Raw genomic sequence first — 18,129 nt, 5'->3', positions numbered from 1 at the left:
TAGGGGTTAATAATTGAAGGTAGGTGTCGGCGATGTTAGGGAGGGCAGATTAGGGGTTAATACTATTTATGATAGGGTTAGTGAGGCGGATTAGGGGTTAATAACTTTATTATAGTAGCGCTCAGGTCCGCTCGGCAGATTAGGGGTTAATAAGTGTAGGCAGGTGTCGGCGACGTTGTGGGGGGCAGATTAGGGGTTAATAAATATAACATAGGGGTCGGCGATGTTAGGGGCAGAAGATTAGGGGTACATAGGGATAACGTAGGTGGCGGCGATTTGCGGTCGGAAGATTAGGGGTTAATTATTTTAAGTAGCTTGCGGCGACGTTGTGTGGGGCAAGTTAGGGGTTAATAAATATAATATAGGGGTCGGCGGGGTTAGGGGCAGCAGATTAGGGGTACATAAGTATAACGTAGGTGGCGGTCGGCAGATTAGGGGTTAAAAATTTTAATCGAGTGGCGGCGATGTGGGGGGAGCTCGGTTTAGGGGTACATAGGTAGTTTATGGGTGTTAGTGTACTTTAGGGTACAGTAGTTAAGAGCTTTATAAACCGGCGTTAGCCAGAAAGCTCTTAACTCCTGCTTTTTTCAGGCGGCTGGAATCTTGTCGTTAGAGCTCTAACGCTCACTGCAGAAACGACTCTAAATACCAGCGTTAGAAAGATCCCATTGAAAAGATAGGCTACGCAAATGGCGTAGGGGGATCTGCGGTATGGAAAAGTCGCGGCTGTAAAGTGAGCGTTAGACCCTTTAATCACTGACTCCAAATACCAGCGGGCGGCCAAAACCAGCGTTAGGAGCCTCTAACGCTGGTTTTGACGGCTACCGCCGAACTCTAAATCTAGGCCTTAGTGTTTGTTTTTTTGTACTTTAGATAATTGTATATAATTTAGTTAATTGTTTTTAATTTATTTAATTGTATTTAATTGTAGTGTAGTGTTAGGTGTAATTGTAACTTAGGTTAGGTTTTATTTTACAGGTACTTTTGTATTTATTTTAGCTAGGTAGTTATTAAATAGTTAATAACTATTTAATAACTATTCTACCTAGTTAAAATAAATACAAACTTGCCTGTAAAATAAAAAACATAATTTATGCTTACCTGATAAATTCCTTTCTCCTGTAGTGTAGTCAGTCCACGGGTCATCCATTACTTATGGGATTATATCTCCTCCCTAACAGGAAGTGCAAGAGGATCACCCAAGTAGAGCTGCTATATAGCTCCTCCCCTCTACGTCATACCCAGTCATTCGACCGAAACCAAACGAGAAAGGTTGCAGTGGTGACTGGAGTTTAATTTAAAATTTAGACCTGCCGTAAAACAGGGCGGGCCGTGGACTGACTACACTACAGGAGAAAGGAATTTATCAGGTAAGCATAAATTATGTTTTCTCCTGTTAAGTGTAGTCAGTCCACGGGTCATCCATTACTTATGGGATACCAATACCAAAGCTAAAAGTACACGGATGACGGGAGGGACAGGCAGGATCTTTACACGGAAGGAACCACTGCCTGAAGAACCTTTCTCCCAAAAACAGCCTCCAAAGAAGCAAAAGTGTCAAATTTGTAAAATTTGGAAAAGGTGTGAAGTGAAGACCAAGTTGCAGCCTTGCAAATCTGTTCAACAGAGGCCTCATTTTTAAAGGCCCAAGTGGAAGCCACAGCTCTAGTAGAATGAGCTGTAATTCTTTCAGGAGGCTGCTGTCCAGCAGTCTCATAGGCTAAACGTATTATGCTACGAAGCCAGAAAGAGAAAGAGGTAGCAGAAGCTTTTTGACCTCTCCTCTGTCCAGAATAAACGACAAACAGGGAAGAAGTTTGGCGAAAATCTCTAGTTGCCTGTAAATAAAATTTCAGGGCACGGACGACGTCCAGATTGTGCAGAAGTCGTTCCTTCTTTGAAGAAGGGTTAGGGCACAATGATGGAACAACAATCTCTTGATTGATATTCCTGTTAGTGACTACCTTAGGTAAGAACCCAGGTTTAGTACGCAGAACTACCTTGTCTGAATGAAAAATCAGATAAGGAGAATCACAATGTAAGGCCGATAACTCAGAGACTCTTCGAGCCGAGGAAATAGCCATTAAAAACAGAACTTTCCAAGATAACAGCTTGATGTCAATGGAATGAAGGGATTCAAACGGAACACCCTGTAAAACATTAAGAACTAAGTTTAAGCTCCACGGCGGAGCAACAGTCTTAAACACAGGCTTAATCCTGGCCAAAGCGTGACAAAAAGCCTGAACGTCTGGAACTTCTGACAGACGTTTGTGTAAAAGGATGGACAGAGCTGAGATCTGTCCCTTTAAAGAACTAGCAGATAAACCCTTTTCTAAACCTTCTTGTAGAAAAGACAATATCCTAGGAATCCTAACCTTACTCCATGAGTAACTCTTGGATTCGCACCAATGCAAGTATTTACGCCATATTTTATGGTAAATTTTCCTGGTAACAGGTTTCCTAGCCTGTATTAAGGTATCAATTACTGACTCCGAGAATCCACGCTTTGATAAAATCAAGCGTTCAATCTCCATGCAGTCAGCCTCAGAGAAATTAGATTTTGATGTTTGAAAGGACCCTGAATCAGAAGGTCCTGTCTCAGAGGCAGAGACCAAGGTGGACAGGATGACATGTCCACTAGATCTGCATACCAGGTCCTGCGTGGCCACGCAGGCGCTATTAGAATCACCGATGCTCTCTCCTGTTTGATCCTGGCAATCAATCGAGGAAGCATCGGGAAGGGTGGAAACACATAAGCCATGTTGAAGACCCAAGGTGCTGTTAGAGCATCTATCAGTACCGCTCCCGGGTCCCTGGACCTGGATCCGTAACAAGGAAGCTTGGCGTTCTGGCGAGACGCCATGAGATCCAGATCTGGTTTGCCCCAACGCCGAAGTATTTGGGCAAACACCTCCGGATGAAGTTCCCACTCCCCCGGATGAAAAGTCTGGCGACTTAGGAAGTCCGCCTCCCAGTTCTCCACGCCTGGGATGTGGATCGCTGATAGGTGGCAAGAGTGAGACTCTGCCCAGTGAATTATCTTTGAGACTTCCATCATCGCTAGGGAACTCCTTGTCCCTCCCTGATGGTTGATGTAAGCCACAGTCGTGATGTTGTCCGACTGAAACCTGATGAACCTCAGAGTTGCTAACTGAGGCCAAGCCAGAAGGGCATTGAAAACTGCTCTTAATTCCAGAATGTTTATTGGAAGGAGTCTCTCCTGGTGAGTCCATGATCCCTGAGTCTTCAGGGAATTCCAGACAGCGCCCCAACCTAGCAGGCTGGCGTCTGTTGTTACAATCGTCCAATCTGGTCTGCTGAAGGGCATCCCCCTGGACAGATGTGGCCGAGAGAGCCACCATAGAAGAGAATTTCTGGTCTCTTGATCCAGATTCAGCATAGGGGACAAATCTGAGTAATCCCCATTCCACTGACTTAGCATGCACAATTGCAGTGGTCTGAGATGCAGGCGTGCAAAGGGTACTATGTCCATTGCCGCTACCATTAAGCCGATTACCTCCATGCATTGAGCCACTGACGGGTGTGGAATGGAATGAAGGACACGGCAAGCATTTAGGAGTTTTGTTAACCTGTCCTCTGTCAGGTAAATTTTCATTTCTACAGAATCTATAAGAGTCCCTAAGAAGGGAACTCTTGTGAGTGGCAATAGAGAACTCTTTTCTTCGTTCACCTTCCACCCATGTGACCTTAGAAATGCCAGAACTAACTCTGTATGAGACTTGGCAGCTTGGAAACTTGACGCTTGTATCAGAATGTCGTCTAGGTACGGAGCTACCGATATTCCTCGCGGTCTTAGTACCGCCAGAAGAGAACCCAGAACCTTTGTAAAGTTTCTTGGAGCAGTAGCTAACCCGAAGGGAAGAGCTACAAACTGGTAATGCCTGTTTAGGAAGGCAAACCGGTAATGATCTTTGTGAATCGGTATGTGAAGGTAGGCATCCTTTAAATCCACTGTGGTCATGTACTGACCCTTTTGGATCATAGGTAAGATTGTCCGAATAGTTTCCATTTTGAACGATGGAACTCTTAGGAATTTGTTTAGGATCTTTAAGTCCAAGATTGGTCTGAAGGTTCCCTCTTTTTTGGGAACCACAAACAGATTTGAGTAAAACCCTTGTCCGTGTTCCGACCGCGGAACCGGGTGGATCACTCCCATTAGTAAGAGATCTTGTACACAGCGTAGAAACGCCTCTTTCTTTATCTGGTTTGCTGACAACCTTGAAAGATGAAATCTCCCTTTTGGAGGAGAAGCTTTGAAGTCCAGAAGATATCCCTGAGATATGATTTCTAACGCCCAGGGATCCTGGACATCTCTTGCCCAAGCCTGGGTGAAGAGAGAAAGTCTGCCCCCCACTAGATCCGTCTCCGGATCGGGGGCCCTCACTTCATGCTGTCTTAGGGGCAGCAGCAGGTTTTCTGGCCTGCTTGCCCTTGTTCCAGGTCTGGTTAGGTTTCCAGCCCTGTCTGTAGCGAGCAACAGTTCCTTCCTGTTTTGGAGCGGAGGAAGTTGATGCTGCTCCTGCCTTGAAGTTACGAAAGGCACGAAAATTAGACTGTCTAGCCCTTGGTTTGGCTCTGTCTTGAGGCAGGGCATGGCCCTTACCTCCAGTAATGTCAGCGATAATTTCTTTCAAACCGGGCCCGAATAATGTCTGCCCTTTGAAAGGTATGTTAAGCAATTTAGATTTAGAAGTCACATCGGCTGACCAGGATTTAAGCCACAGCGCCCTGCGCGCTTGAATGGCGAATCCGGAGTTCTTAGCCGTAAGTTTAGTTAAGTGTACTACGGCATCAGAAATAAATGAATTAGCTAGCTTAAGGACTCTAAGCTTGTCTATAATCTCATCCAGCGGAGCTGAGCTAATGGTCTCTTCCAGAGACTCAAACCAGAATGCCGCCGCAGCCGTGACAGGCGCAATGCATGCAAGAGGTTGCAATATAAAACCTTGTTGAACAAACATTTTCTTAAGGTAACCCTCTAACTTTTTATCCATTGGATCTGAAAAAGCACAGCTATCCTCCACCGGGATAGTGGTGCGCTTAGCCAGAGTAGAAACTGCTCCCTCCACCTTAGGGACTGTCTGCCATAAGTCCCGTGTGGTGGCATCTATTGGAAACATTTTCCTAAATATAGGAGGGGGTGAAAAAGGCACACCGGGTCTATCCCACTCCTTGTTAACAATTTCTGTAAGCCTTTTAGGTATAGGAAAAACGTCAGTACACGTCGGTACCGCAAAATATTTATCCAGCCTACATATTTTCTCTGGAATTGCAACCGTGTTACAATCATTCAGAGCCGCTAATACCTCCCCTGGTAACACACGGAGGTTCTCAAGCTTAAATTTAAAATTTGAAATGTCTGAATCCAGTTTATTTGGATCAGATCCGTCACCCACAGAATGAAGCTCTCCGTCCTCATGTTCTGCAAATTGTGACGCAGTATCAGACATGGCTCTATTATTATCAGCGCACTCTGTTCTCACCCCAGAGTGCTCGCGTTTACCCCTAAATTCTGGCAATTTAGATAAAACTTCAGTCATAACATTAGCCATCTCTTGCAAAGTGATTTGTAAGGGCCGCCCTGATGTACTTGGCGCCACAATATCACGCACCTCCTGAGCGGGAGATGCAGGTACTGACACGTGAGGAGAGTTAGTCGGCATAACTTCCCCCTCGTTGTCTGGTGAAATTTTTTTTACATGTACAGATTGGCTTTTATTTAAAGTAGCATCAATGCAATTAGTACACAAATTTCTATTGGGCTCCACATTGGCCTTTAAACATATTGCACAAAGAGATTCCTCTGTGTCAGACATGTTTAAACAAACTAGCAATTAGACTAGCAAGCTTGGAAAATACTTTTCAAATAAATTTACAAGCAATATAAAAAAACGTTACTGTGCCTTTAAGAAGCACACAAAACTGTCACAGTTGAAATAACAATGAACCAGATTAGTTATAGCAACCAAATTTTCACAGTAAACGCATTAAGTTAGCAAAGGATTGCACCCACCAGCAAATGGATGATTAACCCCTTAGTACCCAAAAACGGATAACAATTTAAAATATAAGCGTTTTTATCACAGTCAAAGCACAGTCTCACAGGTCTGCTGTGAGTGATTACCTCCCTCAAAACTAGTTTTGGAGACCCCTGGGCTCTGTAGAGACGTCCTGGATCATTTTAAAGTGAGAGAGGGTGGGGGTAGGGCAGAGTATATTACGTACAGGAGATTCAGTGGTTAAGGGCAAATAGCCCAATTTGAGTTTTATAATCTCCTAAACACTGATACCTCCTGCCACAGATTTAGAGTTAAGGACAAGATACAACTAATAAATAATTGTAAATAGACTTACAAGTAAGAGTAGGTAACTTAAATCTGTGAGGAAAATTTCCACCAATGCCCTTGCAGAATCAGAGCTGAATATTTTTTATTTAGAAAAAATGTTTTTCTCCATTCATACACTAAAGTTTATTAAATCAAAATTTAACCACACATACATTTAGCAGAAGCTAAGAATTAAAAACACTCCACCTAGGTTGAGCTGAGATTTTTAAATTAGTCTGAAATCAGTATCAAAGGTATCTAGCAGCAAAAATTATAGTTATAAGCTAAGCCCTTACAATCCGAGGGCTAGTTTAAATTTAAATTTTTACAAATTACTAAAGCTGCATTGTACCAGACCAACGAAGGTGAGCAAGTTAAAAGAAAAGGGAAAGACAAAGCTTATCCCAGAGGACCCCTGACGTACGTTTCACAAAAAACACTTCCTCAGAGGGGTGTGGAGCTGCTGCAAAATGCTATATTTATGAGTCATTAAGACTCTCCTCCGATGTTTGAGTGGATGTTCGATAATTGCCAAAGTTACATTTTGATTGGCTCATATGAATGTCAGTCACCAAAGTGACTGCTGATAGGATACAATGCGAGGTAGTGGTTCTAAACGTCACGCTACGTCTGGAATGGGCGTTTTTGTTTATATTGACAATTGTTGGACAGATCTCATTGGGTGATTACATCGACCATATGTTACGCTAATATGTTTAGCTAAATGTCAGGCATATCGATGGGAAGTATAACGCAGTCCCTTATCAGATATGACCGGTTATCGTAGGTAGATAGATCGTATTAATGTATCCCTTTCACATTAACGTTGTACCTGGAGACTGCTGTTTAGCAAAGTTGCTGTCCGTTTTATTCACACCCAGATAAAGTGATTAGTACATCTAAGTGCTTAATAATGTGAGTCGGCGTTCCGTCTTACCCCTTTTAGTATTGGTCAGCAGCTTGCTGCGGTCGTTAATATTGAGGGGTATGATAGATCTGCTCTGTGTCATTTATTCAGTCTATATGAGTGAGCTGTTTATAGGCTAACATCAGTGTTACGTCTAGAGTGGGCATGTTTGTTTATATTTACTTTTGTGGTAACAGTCTCAGTGGATGTTCACATTTAACATATGTTGCGCTGTTGGACTTAGCTTAATATCTGACACATCGATCTAAAGCGTGGGGTAGTCATTGGCAATTCTGATCGTGTATTATAAACGGTTAGATTTTATTTTATTTTAGCTGTTTGCTTGTGTGGGTAATGTGAAAGGATAAGATTTATCTACGCGAAAACCATTCATCCAGTATCTTATGGGTAAACTGCTTATACACTTAATTCTTCCTATATCAGATTCTAAAAGGAAGAGTTACGTGAAAGGTAACACTGTATATTGAACAGTACACAGATGCCAAGGATAATTTTTGGAGATGTCAGTATTATTTAAAGCACAAATATAATAGGATACCTCTTTTTAGAGCATATGTGTGAGGGATAGCCTTTAGTCCATATTGCTTTCATACTTAGGTATATTTTCAATGTGCTGAAAGTGAATAATATGCTGGATTTTGTTAAGACATGATTGTTCTCATTGCTGCGGATGCTAATTTTGTATAAAAATTACTGGTCAGATCACTTTATTATTAATAAGTGAAGTATTGTGATAAAAATAAAAGTGAAAAAAAATTAAAGAATAAAAACTTAGGGGTGTGCGGAGTGCTCTTGCGTACTAAAAATAATATTGGATATTGAGAGTGACCAAAAAGGGGGACAAATGTGAGACATACCTAATTCAGTGTGTATATATTGACTAGATGGGTTTTGCTTATGCAAAGTGTATAGGTTGACGTGTATACAATGTTGTGAATTAAATAAATAGGTCAAAGTATAATAACCTTAGAATTTGGGTAGTGTGATGAATTTTTGATCAATGAAAGTGAGTTGTGGAGTGAGCCATGAATTATAATAAGTGATAGGACAAAACAATTATTGATATAAGTGATACATTATTTCACTTACAAATATACAAAATAATTATTGAAATCATTCATGCCATTTGGTTTTACAGAGTTTAGACGGTAGATCCATTTGCATTCAAGTTTGAGTAGTGTTTTCTCCAGATTGCCTCCTCGTATTCCTAATGAGGCTTTTTGAATGACCATATATTTCAGATTGCTAGTGGAACACTTGTGATGTATTTGAAAGTGTTTTGCGACTGATGTTAGCTTTTTGCCACGAGCTTCATCCTTATTGGCATTTTTTATGTTGTTAGCGTGTTCAAGGATACGTACCCTGATCTCCCGGGTTGTCATGCCAACATAGATCATTTTGCATTGGCAAAAGAGAGCATATACAACCGCAATAGTTCTGCAGGAGAAATGGGAGGCTAGATTATATAAATGGCCATCTTTATCTTGAATGGTTTTAGACTTCATTACGTATGGGCATGCGGAGCAGGTCCCACAGGGATACATCCCTGGGTCAGTGTCCTTTTTCTTGAAAGTTCTTACATAATGGCTAGAGACGAGTCTATCCCTGAGATTTGTGGGTCTTTTGTACCCAATTGAGATTCTGTCACCGATATTTTCTTTCAGAGAAGGATCATTTTGCAGAATTTTCCAGTGTTGGTTGATTATTTTAGTTATTTCTGGCATTTGTGGGTTGTATGTGGTGATTAGTCTTGGATTAGACTCACTAGTATTTTTGACCTTGGGAATGAGTAAATTTTCTCTGTAGGTATTCAGGGCCTTATATTTGGCTCGTTTGACTGCTTTTTTGCTATAGCCTCGTGCCATAAGTCTGTCCATTAGAGTTTTACTTTCTGTGAGATATATATCAGTACTGGAACAGTTACGTCTTAGGCGCAGAAATTCCCCAAAGGGGATAGCCTTAAGGGTGCATGGTGGATGAGCGCTAGATCTATGTAATAGAGTGTTAGTCGCTGTTTCTTTTCGGTAAATAGTGGTGTTAATGTAACCATCTTCTTTCTTGAATATAGTTATATCCAGAAAGGAAATTTTGTGTTGATCGGCTGAGTATGTTAATTTGATGTTTTTGTTATTCATATTTATTTTGGTCATAAATTGATCTAATTCCTGAGATGTTCCTTGCCATATGAATAAGACATCATCTATATATCTTATCCATAGCGGGATATGATCAGTGTGATGTTGTAATTCAGTCGAAAAAACATTAAAGAGCTCCCAATGCCCCAAGAACAGGTTGGCATATGTAGGTGCGCAGGCCGTACCCATTGCGGTACCCTGCGTCTGTAAGTAGTACCTATCGTTGAAGGTAAAAAAATTGTGTGTTAAAACAAACTGCAGTAGTTGGATTACAAAATTATTGTGATTTTCATTGTCATTTGTATTAGATGACAGAAAATACTTGATGGCTGCTATTCCATCTGTGTGTCTAATATTTGTGTAGAGTGACTCCACATCTGCAGTGACAAGCCACATGTCATCAGAAAGCTGTATATTTTGTAGTATTTGTAGTACCTCCATAGTATCACGGACGTATGAAGGTAATGTAGTTAGGTACTCTCTTAGTCTTTGATCGACATATCTGCTGGCATTTTCTGTTAGGTTTTCGTTCCCAGAAACGATAGGTCTGCCAGGGGGTATTTGGGAGTTCTTGTGCACCTTTGGTAAGAAATATAATGTAGCGACTTTAGGATGATCTATGGTTAAGTACTTTTTCTCAGTATTTGTAATGATATTATCTGTCCAGGCTTGTTTGACTAGGTTATTGTATTGTGTCAAATATGAGCTTTGAGGATTAAAGATTAATTGTTTGTAGCAAGTAGAATTAGATAGCTGTCTAGAGGCTTCATCTATATACATTTTAGATGGCCACAATACCACATTCCCACCCTTGTCGGACGGTTTTATAGTGATATCTTTCCAAGATTCAATCTCATTCAGAGCTTTAAATTCTGATGTTGTCAGATTGTGGTTCTTTCGAATAACTGGCAATTGTTCAATTTGATTACAGACCATTTTACAGAATACCTGAATTTCAGGCGAATTTGACATAGAGGGAACATATTTGGATTTAGGTTTCAGTGTGGATTTCCATGTACTAGAATCAGGTGGGGTAACATCATTGGTGTTAATCATATTCTCATCACTGAGTTGTTCTAATAGTTCAACTGTACTTAGATCTCCTGCGTCTAATACATTGGGATTATAGGCATATATTTTTTTCAGCATCAGCTTGCGTGAAAATAAATGTATGTCTTTTATTAATTCAAACTTGTTGAGAGAATTAACTGGACAAAAAGATAATCCCTTGGATAGTACATCTATATGATCTTGATTCAGTGTGTGATCTGATAGATTGATGACCCTTAGTTTGTCATCCTGATTTTGGAGAAGGGACTCAGTTCCCTCCTCCTGGTGGATTGACGTGTTGGACCAGTAAATTTCCTTTTGTTCCCCCGTGAATTGGGTATTGTGTGATTGGTCTGCGATGTAGGAGGAGTTGGATTGTGTGGGGTTTGGGCTAAAAAAGAAGAGGAAGATGTATTTAGTGACTGTGCTGCACTATGTGTCTTGGGTCTGGTGGATTGAGAGACATTGTCAGTGCTATTGCCTCTCTGATTGGTGTGTTGGTTAGGATTACCTATCTCTACTTCATTGTCAGAGATATCAGATTCACTCTCAGCACTACTGTCAGATTGCTGTACTATATATCTGTTGGATCTATGTCTAGATGTATGGTTACTGCGCCAACGATATATTCTCTGATTTTGGAAATCCTCAATGTCTCTTTGGAGTTTCTGTTTTTTATTCGCTACTACTTCCATTTCTAATTTGTCTAGCTCATGTTGATATTTTTCATATTTTGCTTTGTAATCAAATTTTTCTTCAAATTTTGACAACTGAGTGTTGTATTCCTCTATTTCAGTGTCTAGTTTGGTGAGCTCTAGTTTGTCATGTTTTATTAGAATTTGGATTAATTTAAGCGAACATTCAGTTAATGCAGTTTCCCATTGTTTTACTAGATCTTCATTGTTTAAAGTGAAAGCAGGGAACACTTTCATTCTTAAACCCCTGGGTATTAGGTTTTTTTCGGCATATTTTTCGAAAAAGTGCCAGTTCCACCACCTTTTAGACTGCTTATGTAAAGTCTGATGTAGTTTGCACAGTACATTATTCAACTCTTCTTCATTAATTTGTATGTTATCACTGTTGGTTGTATTGAACAATGAATTTAGTTCCTGTAACCTTTTTTGCTGGCGATTAGCTATATCGCCTTGAATATTCATAATTAGTGTAAAACCCCCTAGAAAAAGGCTAAACCCAGAGTAAGAGTCTGGGTATATTCTCCTTGTTTGGAACAATTTAAAGTGAGAGAGGGTGGGGGTAGGGCAGAGTATATTACGTACAGGAGATTCAGTGGTTAAGGGCAAATAGCCCAATTTGAGTTTTATAATCTCCTAAACACTGATACCTCCTGCCACAGATTTAGAGTTAAGGACAAGATACAACTAATAAATAATTGTAAATAGACTTACAAGTAAGAGTAGGTAACTTAAATCTGTGAGGAAAATTTCCACCAATGCCCTTGCAGAATCAGAGCTGAATATTTTTTATTTAGAAAAAATGTTTTTCTCCATTCATACACTAAAGTTTATTAAATCAAAATTTAACCACACATACATTTAGCAGAAGCTAAGAATTATTTGACACAATACAATAACCTAGTCAAACAAGCCTGGACAGATAATATCATTACAAATACTGAGAAAAAGTACTTAACCATAGATCATCCTAAAGTCGCTACATTATATTTCTTACCAAAGGTGCACAAGAACTCCCAAATACCCCCTGGCAGACCTATCGTTTCTGGGAACGAAAACCTAACAGAAAATGCCAGCAGATATGTCGATCAAAGACTAAGAGAGTACCTAACTACATTACCTTCATACGTCCGTGATACTATGGAGGTACTACAAATACTACAAAATATACAGCTTTCTGATGACATGTGGCTTGTCACTGCAGATGTGGAGTCACTCTACACAAATATTAGACACACAGATGGAATAGCAGCCATCAAGTATTTTCTGTCATCTAATACAAATGACAATGAAAATCACAATAATTTTGTAATCCAACTACTGCAGTTTGTTTTAACACACAATTTTTTTACCTTCAACGATAGGTACTACTTACAGACGCAGGGTACCGCAATGGGTACGGCCTGCGCACCTACATATGCCAACCTGTTCTTGGGGCATTGGGAGCTCTTTAATGTTTTTTCGACTGAATTACAACATCACACTGATCATATCCCGCTATGGATAAGATATATAGATGATGTCTTATTCATATGGCAAGGAACATCTCAGGAATTAGATCAATTTATGACCAAAATAAATATGAATAACAAAAACATCAAATTAACATACTCAGCCGATCAACACAAAATTTCCTTTCTGGATATAACTATATTCAAGAAAGAAGATGGTTACATTAACACCACTATTTACCGAAAAGAAACAGCGACTAACACTCTATTACATAGATCTAGCGCTCATCCACCATGCACCCTTAAGGCTATCCCCTTTGGGGAATTTCTGCGCCTAAGACGTAACTGTTCCAGTACTGATATATATCTCACAGAAAGTAAAACTCTAATGGACAGACTTATGGCACGAGGCTATAGCAAAAAAGCAGTCAAACGAGCCAAATATAAGGCCCTGAATACCTACAGAGAAAATTTACTCATTCCCAAGGTCAAAAATACTAGTGAGTCTAATCCAAGACTAATCACCACATACAACCCACAAATGCCAGAAATAACTAAAATAATCAACCAACACTGGAAAATTCTGCAAAATGATCCTTCTCTGAAAGAAAATATCGGTGACAGAATCTCAATTGGGTACAAAAGACCCACAAATCTCAGGGATAGACTCGTCTCTAGCCATTATGTAAGAACTTTCAAGAAAAAGGACACTGACCCAGGGATGTATCCCTGTGGGACCTGCTCCGCATGCCCATACGTAATGAAGTCTAAAACCATTCAAGATAAAGATGGCCATTTATATAATCTAGCCTCCCATTTCTCCTGCAGAACTATTGCGGTTGTATATGCTCTCTTTTGCCAATGCAAAATGATCTATGTTGGCATGACAACCCGGGAGATCAGGGTACGTATCCTTGAACACGCTAACAACATAAAAAATGCCAATAAGGATGAAGCTCGTGGCAAAAAGCTAACATCAGTCGCAAAACACTTTCAAATACATCACAAGTGTTCCACTAGCAATCTGAAATATATGGTCATTCAAAAAGCCTCATTAGGAATACGAGGAGGCAATCTGGAGAAAACACTACTCAAACTTGAATGCAAATGGATCTACCGTCTAAACTCTGTAAAACCAAATGGCATGAATGATTTCAATAATTATTTTGTATATTTGTAAGTGAAATAATGTATCACTTATATCAATAATTGTTTTGTCCTATCACTTATTATAATTCATGGCTCACTCCACAACTCACTTTCATTGATCAAAAATTCATCACACTACCCAAATTCTAAGGTTATTATACTTTGACCTATTTATTCAATTCACAACAATTGTATACACGTCAACCTATACACTTTGCATAAGCAAAACCCATCTAGTCAATATATACACACTGAATTAGGTATGTCTCACATTTGTCCCCCTTTTTGGTCACTCTCAATATCCAATATTATTTTTAGCACGCAAGAGCACTCCGCACACCCCTAAGTTTTTATTCTTTAATTTTTTTTCACTTTTATTTTTATCACAATACTTCACTTATTAATAATAAAGTGATCTGACCAGTAATTTTTATACAAAATTAGCATCCGCAGCAATGAGAACAATCATGTCTTAACAAAATCCAGCATATTATTCACTTTCAGCACATTGAAAATATACCTAAGTATGAAAGCAATATGGACTAAAGGCTATCCCTCACACATATGCTCTAAAAAGAGGTATCCTATTATATTTGTGCTTTAAATAATACTGACATCTCCAAAAATTATCCTTGGCATCTGTGTACTGTTCAATATACAGTGTTACCTTTCACGTAACTCTTCCTTTTAGAATCTGATATAGGAAGAATTAAGTGTATAAGCAGTTTACCCATAAGATACTGGATGAATGGTTTTCGCGTAGATAAATCTTATCCTTTCACATTACCCACACAAGCAAACAGCTAAAATAAAATAAAATCTAACCGTTTATAATACACGATCAGAATTGCCAATGACTACCCCACGCTTTAGATCGATGTGTCAGATATTAAGCTAAGTCCAACAGCGCAACATATGTTAAATGTGAACATCCACTGAGACTGTTACCACAAAAGTAAATATAAACAAACACGCCCACTCTAGACGTAACACTGATGTTAGCCTATAAGCAGCTCACTCATATAGACTGAATAAATGACACAGAGCAGATCTATCATACCCCTCAATATTAACGACCGCAGCAAGCTGCTGACCAATACTAAAAGGGGTAAGACGGAACGCCGACTCACATTATTAAGCACTTAGATGTACTAATCACTTTATCTGGGTGTGAATAAAACGGACAGCAACTTTGCTAAACAGCAGTCTCCAGGTACAACGTTAATGTGAAAGGGATACATTAATACGATCTATCTACCTACGATAACCGGTCATATCTGATAAGGGACTGCGTTATACTTCCCATCGATATGCCTGACATTTAGCTAAACATATTAGCGTAACATATGGTCGATGTAATCACCCAATGAGATCTGTCCAACAATTGTCAATATAAACAAAAACGCCCATTCCAGACGTAGCGTGACGTTTAGAACCACTACCTCGCATTGTATCCTATCAGCAGTCACTTTGGTGACTGACATTCATATGAGCCAATCAAAATGTAACTTTGGCAATTATCGAACATCCACTCAAACATCGGAGGAGAGTCTTAATGACTCATAAATATAGCATTTTGCAGCAGCTCCACACCCCTCTGAGGAAGCGTTTTTTGTGAAACGTACGTCAGGGGTCCTCTGGGATAAGCTTTGTCTTTCCCTTTTCTTTTAACTTGCTCACCTTCGTTGGTCTGGTACAATGCAGCTTTAGTAATTTGTAAAAATTTAAATTTAAACTAGCCCTCGGATTGTAAGGGCTTAGCTTATAACTATAATTTTTGCTGCTAGATACCTTTGATACTGATTTCAGACTAATTTAAAAATCTCAGCTCAACCTAGGTGGAGTGTTTTTAATTCTTAGCTTCTGCTAAATGTATGTGTGGTTAAATTTTGATTTAATAAACTTTAGTGTATGAATGGAGAAAAACATTTTTTCTAAATAAAAAATATTCAGCTCTGATTCTGCAAGGGCATTGGTGGAAATTTTCCTCACAGATTTAAGTTACCTACTCTTACTTGTAAGTCTATTTACAATTATTTATTAGTTGTATCACGTCCTGGATCATGGAGGAAGAAATAGGAAGACTGTGACTGAATTTTTACTGCGCAATAAAGCGCCAAAATAGGCCCCTCCCACTCATAATACAACAGTGGGGAAGCTCAGTAAACTGATTTTATTCATAAACAAACGGCAGCCATGTGGAAAAATAATGCCCATAAAGTTTTATCACCAAGTACCTCAGAGAAAAACGATTAACATGCCAGTAAACGTTTTAAATATAAAATTATGAAATGTTATTAAAAAGCCTGCTGCTAGTCGCTTTCACTGCAGTATAGGCTATAAGTTATATGTATACAGTATTTTCTTAGTGAAGTGCCATTCCCTAGAAATACCTCAGTGTAAACATACATACATATCAGCCTGATACCAGTCACTACTACTGCATTTAAGGCTGCACTTACATTACATCGGTATCAGCAGTATTTTCTCAGTCAATTCCATTCCTTAGAAAATAATATACTGCAACATACCTCCTTGCAGGTGAACCCTGCCCGCTGTCCCCTGTTCTGAAGTTACCTCGCTCCTCAGAATGGCCGAGAACAGCAAATGGATCTTAGTTACGACCGCTAAGATCATACACAAACTCAGGTAGATTCTTCTTCTAATGCTGCCTGAGAAAAAACAACACACTCCGGTGCTGTTTAAAATAACAAACTTTTGATTGAAGAAATAAAAACTAAGTTTAACAACCACAGTCCTCTCACACGTCCTATCTATTAGTTAGGTGCAAGAGAATGACTGGGTATGACGTAGAGGGGAGGAGCTATATAGCAGCTCTGCTTGGGTGATCCTCTTGCACTTCCTGTTAGGGAGGAGATATAATCCCATAAGTAATGGATGACCCGTGGACTGACTACACTTAACAGGAGAAATAAACCCTAAGATAGCTACAATGAAACTATTAATTATATTGTAGCTAGCTTAGGGTTTATTTTATAGGTAAGTATTTAGTTTTAAATAGGAATAATTTAGATAATAATTGTAGGTTTTATTTAGATTTATTTAAATAAAACAGGTGGCCCTCGTTTTACAACGGTTCAATTTACACCGTTTCAGAATAACAACCTTTTTTTTCCAGTCATGTGACTGCTATTGAAAAGCATTGAGAAGCAGTGCATTTATTAAAATAGCCAGTAGGTGGAGCTGTCCGCTTATGTTGCAGCAAAGCCAAGCAAGCTGAAATTAATCAGTTTAACCAGACCTAAGTTATCAAGCAGATTTCAAAGGAACAAGATCTTCCTGTCTATAAATCGGTCCAGATTGGGATGCATAGAAAGAACTGTTTGCAGAAAAATGCAAGTGAAGTCTGTGTTGTGTGATTATTTTATTAGGTTTATAATGATGTTTAGCAAATGTTTTTGTTCATTTAACTTAGTTTAATTATATATTCTGTGTTGTGTGATTATTTTATTAGGTTTATAATGCTGTTTAGCATTTAAAGTCTTCATTTCAAAGCTTTAAAAATAAATGTATTAGGTGTTACTTATGACAATTTTGAGGGGGGCCTGGAACCTATCTCCCTCACTTCCCATTGACTTACATTATAAACTGGGTTTCAATTTACAACGGTATCGACTTACAACCATTCCTTCTGGAATCTAACCGCGGCGTAAACTGAGGGCTACCTGTATTTAGGTTAGGGGGTGTTAGGGTTAGGTTTAGGGATTAATACATTTAGAATAGTGGCGGCGACGTTGGGGGTGGCAGATTAGGGGTTAATAAATGTAATGTAGGTGGCGGTGGTGTAGGGGGGCGGCAGATTAGGGGTTAATAACATAATGTAGGTGGCGGTGGGCTCCGGGAGTGGAACAAGATCTTCCTGTCTATAAATCGGTCCAGATTGGGATGCATAGAAAGAACTGTTTGCAGAAAAATTCAAGTGAAGTGTGTGTTGTGTGATTATTTTATTAGGTTTATAATGATGTTTAGCAAATGTTTTTGTTCATTTAACTTAGTTTAATTATATATTCTGTGTTGTGTGATTATTTTATTAGGTTTATAATGCTGTTTAGCATTTAAAGTCTTCATTTCAAAGCTTTAAAAAAAAATGTATTAGGTGTTACTTATGACAATTTTGAGAGGGGCCTGGAACCTATCTCCCTCACTTCCCATTGACTTACATTATAAACTGGGTTTCAATTTACAACGTTATCGATTTACAACCATTCCTTCTGGAACCTAACCGCGGCGTAAACTGAGGGCTACCTGTATTTAGGTTAGGGGGTGTTAGAGTTAGGTTTAGGGATTAATACATTTAGAATAGTGGCGGCGACTTTGGGGGTGGCAGATTAGGGGTTAATAAATGTAATGTAGGTG

Source organism: Bombina bombina, chromosome 12, assembly GCF_027579735.1.
Source record: "Bombina bombina isolate aBomBom1 chromosome 12, aBomBom1.pri, whole genome shotgun sequence".
Lineage (NCBI taxonomy): Eukaryota > Metazoa > Chordata > Amphibia > Anura > Bombinatoridae > Bombina > Bombina bombina.
This window is presented reverse-complemented; position numbering follows the sequence as displayed.